Below are 10,270 nucleotides of genomic sequence, written 5' to 3'. Positions count from 1 at the left end.
GATTTTTGCGCAATTTCACGTTCAAGATAGAGAACGGTATTGTTTATCGTGTGCAAAAGTCATCCGTAGAAAACTGTGACGTAGTGCTTTAAAAGTGTGAAAAAAAACACAGGAAAATGGAAAACATCGAGCAGACCGAACGCGATCTGATGGAGGGATCTCGCCAAATTGCCACTTTGGGCGAGTATTTCGCGTGGCTGCAGCATTGCGAGGAATTGATCCAAGAGGTCGAAGAACGCAGTCGTCAAGCGTCCGCGGCTCTCGATCGGAAATAGACAATTTCTGGTGGCTAAAATCGCGCGATTAGAAGGTGCAAAGACTCAATTGCAGAGACGGTTTATTCCCAGTGGTGGTGATTACAGCGGTGACAATAACGCTGAAAGACTCGTTTGGCGAGAGATCGATACCGCGTTCGACAGCCGTATTCTGACCGGTGCCGTGATTAACGCAAACTATATCGAACCTCGTCAATTTCTCGAGGATGCCGAAGACATCGTGCTCGAGCAAGTGCAAGACGTTCTAAAAAGACACAACAGTGTAAAAGTGAACACTGTGTTTAATGGTGAATTTGTGTCGGGTGATAAGCGCGCGAATAAAAGTGTGAATACGAGAAACTGTGAACTCTTTCGCACATCGGATTTACGCGAATGGTTCGAGCGCCGCGTTATTGAGCCCACTTTAGCGTCTCTGGAAGAGTTTCAGGAACGCGATAGTGGCTGGGCATTGTCGCGAATACAGAATTTGACTGTTAATGTAAATAAATATAATCCAATGCGCGCGGGATGCCACATTAAATTGTCGCGAGAGATTATGATGAAAAGAGCGGTGCTTAACGTACAGTCTAAAGACAATGCATGTTTCGCGTGGGCAGTGGTCGCTGCTCTATACCCCCCAGAAAGGAACGCGGAACGAGAATCATCGTACCCGCCTTACGCGACAGTGCTGAATCTCCGGGACATTGAGTTTCCAGTAACTTTAAATCAAATTAAAAAATTTGAACTCGCGAACAATATCTCGATTAACGTGTACGGCATCGAAAGCGAGAACATTGTTCCACTACGATTGACAGAGTAGAAGCGAGATAAGCATGTGAATCTGCTATACGTGGAAGACGGCAACAACGTAGGACATTTCGCGTGGATAAAAAATTTATCCCGGCTCGTGAGCTCGCAACTGAGCAAACACAAGAATCACAAATATATCTGCGATCGGTATGTATATATATTAATATAAAATAATTATAATTTATATAATAAATTGTTCAAAATTTAAAAAAAAATTTTCTTTTACAGATGCATGCATTATTTTAGTTCAGATGACAAGTTGCAGTCGCATACGGTCGACTGCGGGGAGATGAACGATTGCGCTATCCGGTTGCCGAGCGACAAGGATAAGTGGCTCGAGTTCAACAATTACAACAAGAAAGAGCGACTTCCATTCGTCGTGTACGCCGACCTGGAATGCGTTCTGACCAAAACGGAGGAAGAACAACAACAACAAAAATTGTACCAGCATCATCGGGTATTTAGTATAGCATATTATATGCATTGTTCGTACGACGAATCTTTATCGGCGTATCATTCGCGTCGTAGCGCCGATTGTATAGCGTGGTTCGTCGAAGATCTTAAAAATTTAGCGATTCGCGTTAAGAATATTTTAACGACCAATGTCCCCATGGTTAATTTAACGTCCGAAGAGTGTGAAAAATTTCACAACGTCACTCAATGCCATATATGCGAAAAGCCGTTCGCGCAAGACGATACACGTGTTCGCGATCATTGTCATCTGACCGGGCGGTACAGAGATCCCGCGCATTCAAATTGCAATTTAAATTACAAAGAATCTTTTTGTATTCCGATAGTTTTCCACAATTTATCCGGTTATGATTTACACTTTATTATCGAGGAAATAGCCATAGCGTTCGAAGTAGGGATGTACCGGATAGTAAATTTGCCGGATACCGGATATCGGATATCCGGAAATATAATACCGGATACCGGATACCCCGCCGAATATCCGGTAGACTAAATATCCGGCCGGATTGCCGGATATTTGCCGGATACAAGGTAATAATAAAAAAACCAAGAAAAGTATCCGATTTAATTATGATATTTTATATTTTATTTGCATAAGAATTATCAAAAATTGTAATTTAATATTAGTAAATTTTTCATGATGAACAATAACATTTCAGCATTCTGCGGTGACAATCTGTTTCGATTATCAGAATAAACTAACTTTCCCGCATTAAAAAGTCTTTCTGAATCGATAGAAGAAGAAGGAGCACTTAGGTATTTTATAACCAAACTTTTTAGATTAGGATATTCCAGAGCATGTGTTTTCCACCATATTAAAGGGTCCTCATTTCTAGGCGACAGTGGTATCATGAGGTATTTCGCTAGCTCAGCATTGTAGACAGCTGTTTTCTTTTTACTTCTGTCACTTGGTTGTCTCACAAGCGGTGTTTTGATTAATGAATCATCAAGACTATTATCAGTATCAGATTTTGAATTATTTACTATTTCGTCGAAACACTTCCAAATATCTTCGTGTGTTTCACCTATGACATCTCGTCTTTGAGAAGGGCTGACGTTATGACTCTGCGTACTATTTTCGGTATCATTAGTCACTCCTTTATTCATTTCTAGTAATTCTTCAACAATCCACTGTTTGGCTTTATTTTCGTCTGAACAAAATTTTGTTTTGAATCTTGGATCTAATACGGTAGCGAGCACAAAACATTTTTGATCCTTGACATTGAGTCCTACATATAACAATAGAAAATACAATTATTTATTTCAAAGAAAAAATAATGGGAATTCATTAAAGTAATAAACAATGTGTAATAAGTTTTTATAATAGAAAGGAAAAGACTTCTTCTTTCGACAAAAGACAAAACTAGATTGATTTATTAAAATTCATTTCTCTTTACAAACTAACTTAAGACTATACATTTAAACCTTAGTTCTACGAAAAAGTCTAGTTACAATTAACAATATCAATTTACTTAAGGTAATTAAAAGATTTACTCGAATTTAATCTGCAATGGATTTATATGCACTTAAGCCTTAGTTCCACAAAGTAATTCAGTTATATCTAAATGCATTAATCTATTTAAGGCAATTGAAAAGAAATGTTTAGGATTTACCAAGAAAACAAAACGCGAGCAAACCATATCACTACAAATGTAATATAGGAATACCTATAGGATTTAGAAATCGTTCTTCCATAGCTTTTTTGAGATTTTCTTTCAACATCACTACTCCAGTATCTCTTTGTCGTTTTGAAAGATACGAGTGTAGAGTAACAATTGCCGGAATAACATATCCAATTGTCTCAAAATCTGAACTGGCTATTTTAGTCATTTCTTCAAATGATTGGAGAACACGTATAACGTTTTCTACCATATTCCATTGTATAGCCGAAAGGCTTGGAATGTCTTTCTCCGCAGCATATGCAGTTGCCGTTGTTCATGAAGCCTTGACAACATATAAAATGTAGCGTTCCATCGAGTGCTAACATCTTGAATTAACTTATGAACTGGCAATTTCAAACTTTCTTGTATGTTTTTGAGTTTTGAGCAGGCGAGTGAAGAATGGCTAAAGTGTCCAACAATTTTCCGACATTTTTCCCAAAATTTCAACGAAATTTCGATTTTTAAAAATGCAATCGTGAATTACAAGTTGTAAAGTGTGAATAAAACATCCTACACTCTCTCCTAACATATCTGTAAAATAAAATACACAATATCTATAATTTTAAATCAATTAGTCAACCGTATTCCATAGCTCCATTTTTACGAAACGAATACTATACAGGGTCTACCAAAAGTGTGGAAACCCCTAAATATCTCGGAAAATATACGTTTTACAGAAAAGTGTTTCCAACAAAAGTTGTAGGGTTTAAGAAGATCTATATACTGATTCTATCAGTTTGACCTTGGATGGCGTCGTCAAGGTCAGGTCAAGGTCACATTGACTTTTTTAAATGACACCCCCTACATTTGATTGCATATTCTTATAGCTTAATTCAAGAGCTTTCCAAAACACTATAATAATGTTCATTTTTATTAAGTACTTTGCGAGTTATGAGGGTTGAATGATAGAGTAGCGCCGGTATTAACATTATCCAAGGTGTACTACATGGAGGTTATTCGCTCGGATTTGCATCTGTTGTGTGTGTGATCCAGCTAACTAAGGCAAGATCGGTCGTGGATCCAGTCAGCAAAAGCAAAGACCCAACCAAATTACAATCGAGCATTTAAAGACCTGGAAAGCAATCGACATAGTAAACAGTAAATAAATTTGTGGATGCTCATTTATCATAATAATTGTTCGAAATGTGTGCGTGTGCGTGCGTGCGGTGCGTGTATACAGAGATCAGGTTAGGTTGCACCAAACGATTGCAAATGTGTTTCAATGTGTTAAAGTAAATGCTGAAAGTGGCTGCCATTTACTTCCTGACAATATGCTAATCTTTGGTAGAATGTAGAAATGACTTTACGATTCGTTTCAAAAGGTATCAAAGCCATTTCATCCCTTATTCGCTGTATCAATTCGTGAATGGTTTTAGCTTTTGTTCTGTAAACCTTACTCTTCAGATATCCCCATAGATAATAATCAAGAGGAGTTAGATCTGGTGACCGAGGTGGCCAATCCTCTCCTCCCTCATTTCCGTTCCTTCTTCCTATCCACCGTAGCGGAAAAGTCTCATTTAAAATACGACGTGGTCCTGCACCAAAATGAGCAGGAGCTCCATCATGCTGAAACCATATTTCTTGGAAATTATTTGGAAAAGTATTCTGTATGGCTGGAATTATTTGATCAACAAGTAATCTCTCATACCTTTGAGCGTTCAAATATTCTTCAAAAAAAAACGGCCCTATTAAATAGCCATCTATTATTCCGCACCATACATTTATTTTTTGTGGATGTTGTGTGTGAGTTTCCCGCACCCAATTCGGATTCTCATCTGACCAGAAACGAAAATTTTGATTATTAACTTCTCCCGTTAAAGTAAAAGTTGCCTCGTCTGTGAAAACAATTTGATAAGGGAAGATGGGCCGGACATCTATTAGTGCCATCATTCTTTCACAGAAATGTATACGACGCTCCTCATCTCCGTTTTGCAATTCTTGAACGTATTGCAATTTATATGGATGGAACTTGTTCTTCTTTAAAATTCTCCAAACCGACATGGGAGCAATATCGTGAGTTTGAGCGACTCTCTGAACACTAGAATTGGGATCTTCAATAAATGTCTGCAGAACATCAAGTTGTTTTTCTTCGTTGGTTGCAGACAATGGTCTTCCTGACTTAGAGCGATTTCTTACGCTACCAGTTTGTCTAAAACGTTCTATTGTTTTTAACACAGTGGACTTATTAATTCGACGGTTCGGATACGTGTCATTAAATAATCGAACGACATCAGAGAACGATCTTTCGTTATCACCCCATCCACGCATCATGAGGATAGTGATTCTTTCACGTTCCGACAAGTCGCCAGCCATTTTTAAAACGTTTAATTTTAATTAATCGTACGTTGTATTTGGACGATAACAATTAATTTCTGCTTGCTCAAAGCTGAAGTTAGAAGGTGCTCGTTCTTTGATAGCTTTATACATTCTTAGTTGAATTTTAAATGCGAGTTAGACTGCATGTAGTGCGTCACATAGCGGTAAATGAAGGAACTAACGAGACGTTTCATACACGTTTTATGGAGCAATTTTTTGGCAATTTGACTTCAGCGAAATATGAGGATATGTTGAGGAATCGATCTTGCCTTAGTTAGCTGGATCACACACACAACAGATGCAAATCCGAGCGAGTAACCTCCATGTAGTACACCTTGGATAATGTTAATACCGGCGCTACTCTATCATTCAACCCTCATAACTCGCAAAGTACTTAATAAAAATGAACATTATTATAGTGTTTTGGAAAGCTCTTGAATTAAGCTATAAGAATATGCAATCAAATGTAGGGGGTGTCATTTAAAAAAGTCAATGTGACCTTGACCTGACCTTGACGACGCCATCCAAGGTCAAACTGATAGAATCAGTATATAGATCTTCCTAAACCCTACAACTTTTGTTGGAAACACTTTTCTGTAAAACGTATATTTTCCGAGATATTTAGGGGTTTCCACACTTTTGGTAGACCCTGTATATTAAAATTGCTTAAAAATAAAAATGCGTACCAGTTCCTATAATCATGTTAGAAGCATTATCCCTTAAAATGAGATGAATTTGACTAGAACTTATTTGCCATTCTTCCATCACATCATTTAATATCTGGCCGATATTGGAACCAGTATGACTGCCAGGAAAGTGTTTCGCGCTGAGTACAAGTATTTCTCTATTCATATCGTCACTTCGAATGAAATGAGCTGTCAGGCTTATGAATGATTCGTTATTTGCTGGACTAGTCCAAATATCGGTTGAGAATGATATGTTCTTCGCAGTAATTAATTTTTCTTTAATATATGCTTTTAAATTTTTATAGAGATATGGCATAATTTTTTCGGAAAAATATGTTCTACAAGGTAATGGATACTGCGGTGCTAAGTAATTCATCAACCTTTGAAATCCTTTTCGTTCAACTAGTGCGAATGGTTCAGCATCAAGAGCCATCATTTCGCCTAAAATGTAGCATTAATTGATGTTAATGTTACTTACTTATATATAAAAATTAAAAAATACTCACAGATCTTTTTGGTTATGTTCAAGGCTTTTGGATCATCCAAAGACCACATTTCTTTTTTCTTAATTAAATATTGCAGAGTAGGCTGATAAGATTTTGATTGTGAGATCGATGTCGATGGTGGAGAATTCAAGTTTAAAGCTGGTCCATCAGTTTCGACATCATTTGTATTTCCATTTCCATCCATATTTTTAATTGTTGATGGATGTTTGCTTTTTAAATGATTCCACAAAGGCTTTGTGGAAAATAATTTGGGAGATTTTCCTATCACAATTTTTTGTTGCGATGATTCACAAAGTAAACATTCCGCCTTTTTTTCATCATCTTTATATATTTTAAAAAATTTCCATACTAAGGATTTTTGTGCCATTTTTTGTTTATAATTAAATTAAATTTTCTTCTTCTTTTCGTAGGTTAGATTAGATTAGAAACAATAGAAAAACACTAATGCCCTTCACTAATCTGCAGAGGGATAACTTGATAGCAAATGATTAGCTTTGTTCATAGAGGACTCTGCGTCTCTAAATTATCGGTAATGGTGCCAATTTTAAATATAAAATTTTGTTACGATATCCGGCCAGGCCGGATAGATCGGATACCGGATAGTTACCGGATATCCAGCACATCCCTAGTTCGAAGGGAGCGTCGAGTTACTTCCGATAACGAAAGAGAAATATATTTCGTTTACGAAAAATGTCGACCTTAAGGAAGGCGATTGGAAAAATAATGTAAAATTACGCTTCATCGATTCGTACAAATTTCTTACATTGAGTCTCGACAAATTGGCATCTTATCTAGACAAAAACAAACTCAAAATGTTAAAATCGGAATTTCAAAATTTATCCGCGGAAAATTTCAGTTTATTAACGCGAAAAGGCGTCTTTCCGTACGAATACATCGACTCGGTAGATAGGTTGCGAGATACGCGTTTACCACCGCGCGAATCGTTTTATAGTTCCTTGACCGGTGAAACTATATCCAAGAGCGATTACGCGCACGCCGAGAACATCTGGACGCGATTCTCCATTCGAACGCTGGGCGAATACAGCGACATGTATCTCAAAATCGATGTCTTGTTATTAGCCGATATTTTCGAAAATTTTCGCGATAGCTGCATAAAAAGTTACGGACTCGACCCCGCGTATTATTATACTCTGCCCGGATATACGTGGGACGCCATGTTAAAGCATACAAAGATCACGTTCGAGTTGCTTACAGATATCGACATGGTCATGTTTATAGAACGCGGTATACGCGGTGGTCTGAGCCAATGTTCCAACAGATACGCGCGCGCTAATAACAAGTATATGCGACAATCGTACGATCCATCGAAACCATCGTCTTACTTGATGTATTTTGACGTTAATAATTTATACGGATGGGCAATGTGTCAACCGTTGCCTTACGCCGATTTTCGATGGGTCAACGACGCGTCGAATTTTGACGTATCATCTATAGCGTTAGATACGCCCACGAGGTATATCCTCGAAGTCGATCTCGAGTACCCGCAACATCTTCACGATACGCACACCGACCTACCGTTTTGTCCGACACGCGACAAGCCGCCCGGCAAGCGGCAAGACAAGCTCCTCGTAACGTTATACGATAAGAAGCGTTACGTGATACACTACCGTAACCTACAACAGTGTACGCGTCACGGCCTTCGTATAACAAAAATACATAGAATTTTACAGTTTTCTCAATCTCCATGGCTTCGAAATTACATAGAATTAAATACACGTTTCAGAACACTCGCGAAAAACGATTTCGAGAAAAATTTATATAAATTAATGAACAACGCGGTATTTGGCAAAACGATGGAAAATGTGCGTAATCGGGTCGATGTAAAATTATTAACAAAATGGGACGGTCGGTTCGGCGCGGAAGCGATGATCGCGAAACCGAATTTCCATAGCAGAAGCGTCTTTTCGGAAAATCTGATTGCGGTAGAATTGCGTAAACTCGAGGTGAAATTTTACAAACCGATTTACGTGGGTATGTGCATACTCGACATATCCAAGACGTGTCTGTACGAATTTCATCACGAGTACATATATCCTCTGTATCGCGACAAATGCCGGGTAATGTACACCGATACGGATAGTCTCATATATCACATCGAGTGCGCGGATGTGTACGACAACATGAAGCGCGACATTGTTAGATTCGACACGAGCGATTATGCGGTGGACAATGTGTACGATATACCGCTTATAAATAAAAAGATACCGGGTCTGATGAAGGACGAAAACAACGGTGCCATAATAACCGAATTCGTCGGGCTCAAAGCAAAGATGTACGCGTTACGAGCGGACGGAAAGAAAGACACGAAGAAAGTTAAAGGCGTCAAGAGCAACGTTGTCGCGAGAACGATAACCTTCGAAGATTACACGCGGTGTTTAAACGAAGAGATCGAAATGACGCGACAGCAATCGTATATAAGATCTAAACTGCACCAAGTGTATACCGTCCGCGAGACGAAAATTGCTCTGAGTCCGTACGATGACAAGCGATATATCGTACCTGATTCGACTGACACGTTACCATGGGGACATTATAGGATACCTTTGTAATACATGTATATATTTTATTTATTACTGTATATATTTTGTACTTCATATAGTTTTATATAATACACATCTTGCACATTTATATTTCATATATTTTATGTAGCGCATATCTTACATACTTATATTAAGAATATATATAGTATTATTGAAAGAAATATTAATAAACACTGTATATAAATTAAATCATATTGTCCTTATGTATCCAAGAGTTGTGCGAATTGTCAAATCCCAGCCATTTCACGTAAACCTCGTCACCTCTCCTGCGCAGTACTTTTTCCACGAGATACACGTCGGGATAATTCGCGCGATGCAACTCGTGCTCGTAGAACGCTCCAGCGATAGGTTTTTTGCGATAATCCTCGAGTAAATAACTCACGGGATTAGTATGCTGCACTTTTACAATTTTAAACACCTCGGTTGTCCAATTTGGCGTGTAACCCTTCTCGAAAACTGTCTTGTACTTGCTAACGTATACCGAGTCACCTACTTTGAATTTCGCCGAACCCGCGATATTTACACGGTTGTATACAGTATCCAAGAGTCTTTCGGCTATCGCGGGGGTAACGTCGACGGGTCGCATACCGATCGTTCCATGCTTGCGCGCGTTGTAATCCGATACGAGTCCCGGCAACGCCTTGACCCACTTGTAAGATCCGTTCAACGTAAACATCTTCCACATGTCGTCTTTTAGCATGCGATTGAATCGCTCGACGATCGATGCCTTCAATACCGAATACGTAGAATAATGATTTATGCCGTGTTTTCGCATGAGCCGTTGCACGTCGGCGTTATAAAATTCCTTCCCCATGTCGGTCTGTATGTTTTTCGGACACCTCTCGCTATCTCGAATTATCTGGGCGATAGCGTCAGCTGTCTCGCTTCCGCCTTTACTCTTGAGCGGTACGGCCCACGCGTGCTTGCTCAACGCATCGATGACTGTGAGTATGTAGTTGTAACCTCTGTTGAAACGAGAGTACGGACGCATCTCGACAATGTCGG

General features: G+C 38.8%; 2 pseudogenes; one reads left to right on the top strand and one right to left on the bottom strand.

The window, feature by feature from the left end:
* Positions 1-771: 771 nt before the first annotated feature.
* LOC112639189 lies at positions 772-2,415 on the top strand (annotated as a pseudogene).
* A 4,074-nt stretch (positions 2,416-6,489) lies between these two features.
* Positions 6,490-6,960, bottom strand: LOC112639211 (annotated as a pseudogene).
* Between the last annotated feature and the right edge of the window lie 3,310 nt (positions 6,961-10,270).

The sequence above is a fragment of the Camponotus floridanus genome, unplaced genomic scaffold (genome assembly GCF_003227725.1).
Source record: "Camponotus floridanus strain SB8 unplaced genomic scaffold, Cflo_v7.5 scaffold108, whole genome shotgun sequence".
Classification (NCBI taxonomy): domain Eukaryota; kingdom Metazoa; phylum Arthropoda; class Insecta; order Hymenoptera; family Formicidae; genus Camponotus; species Camponotus floridanus.
Note: the sequence above shows the minus strand (reverse complement) of the source record. Positions and strands in the feature narration are given on the sequence as shown.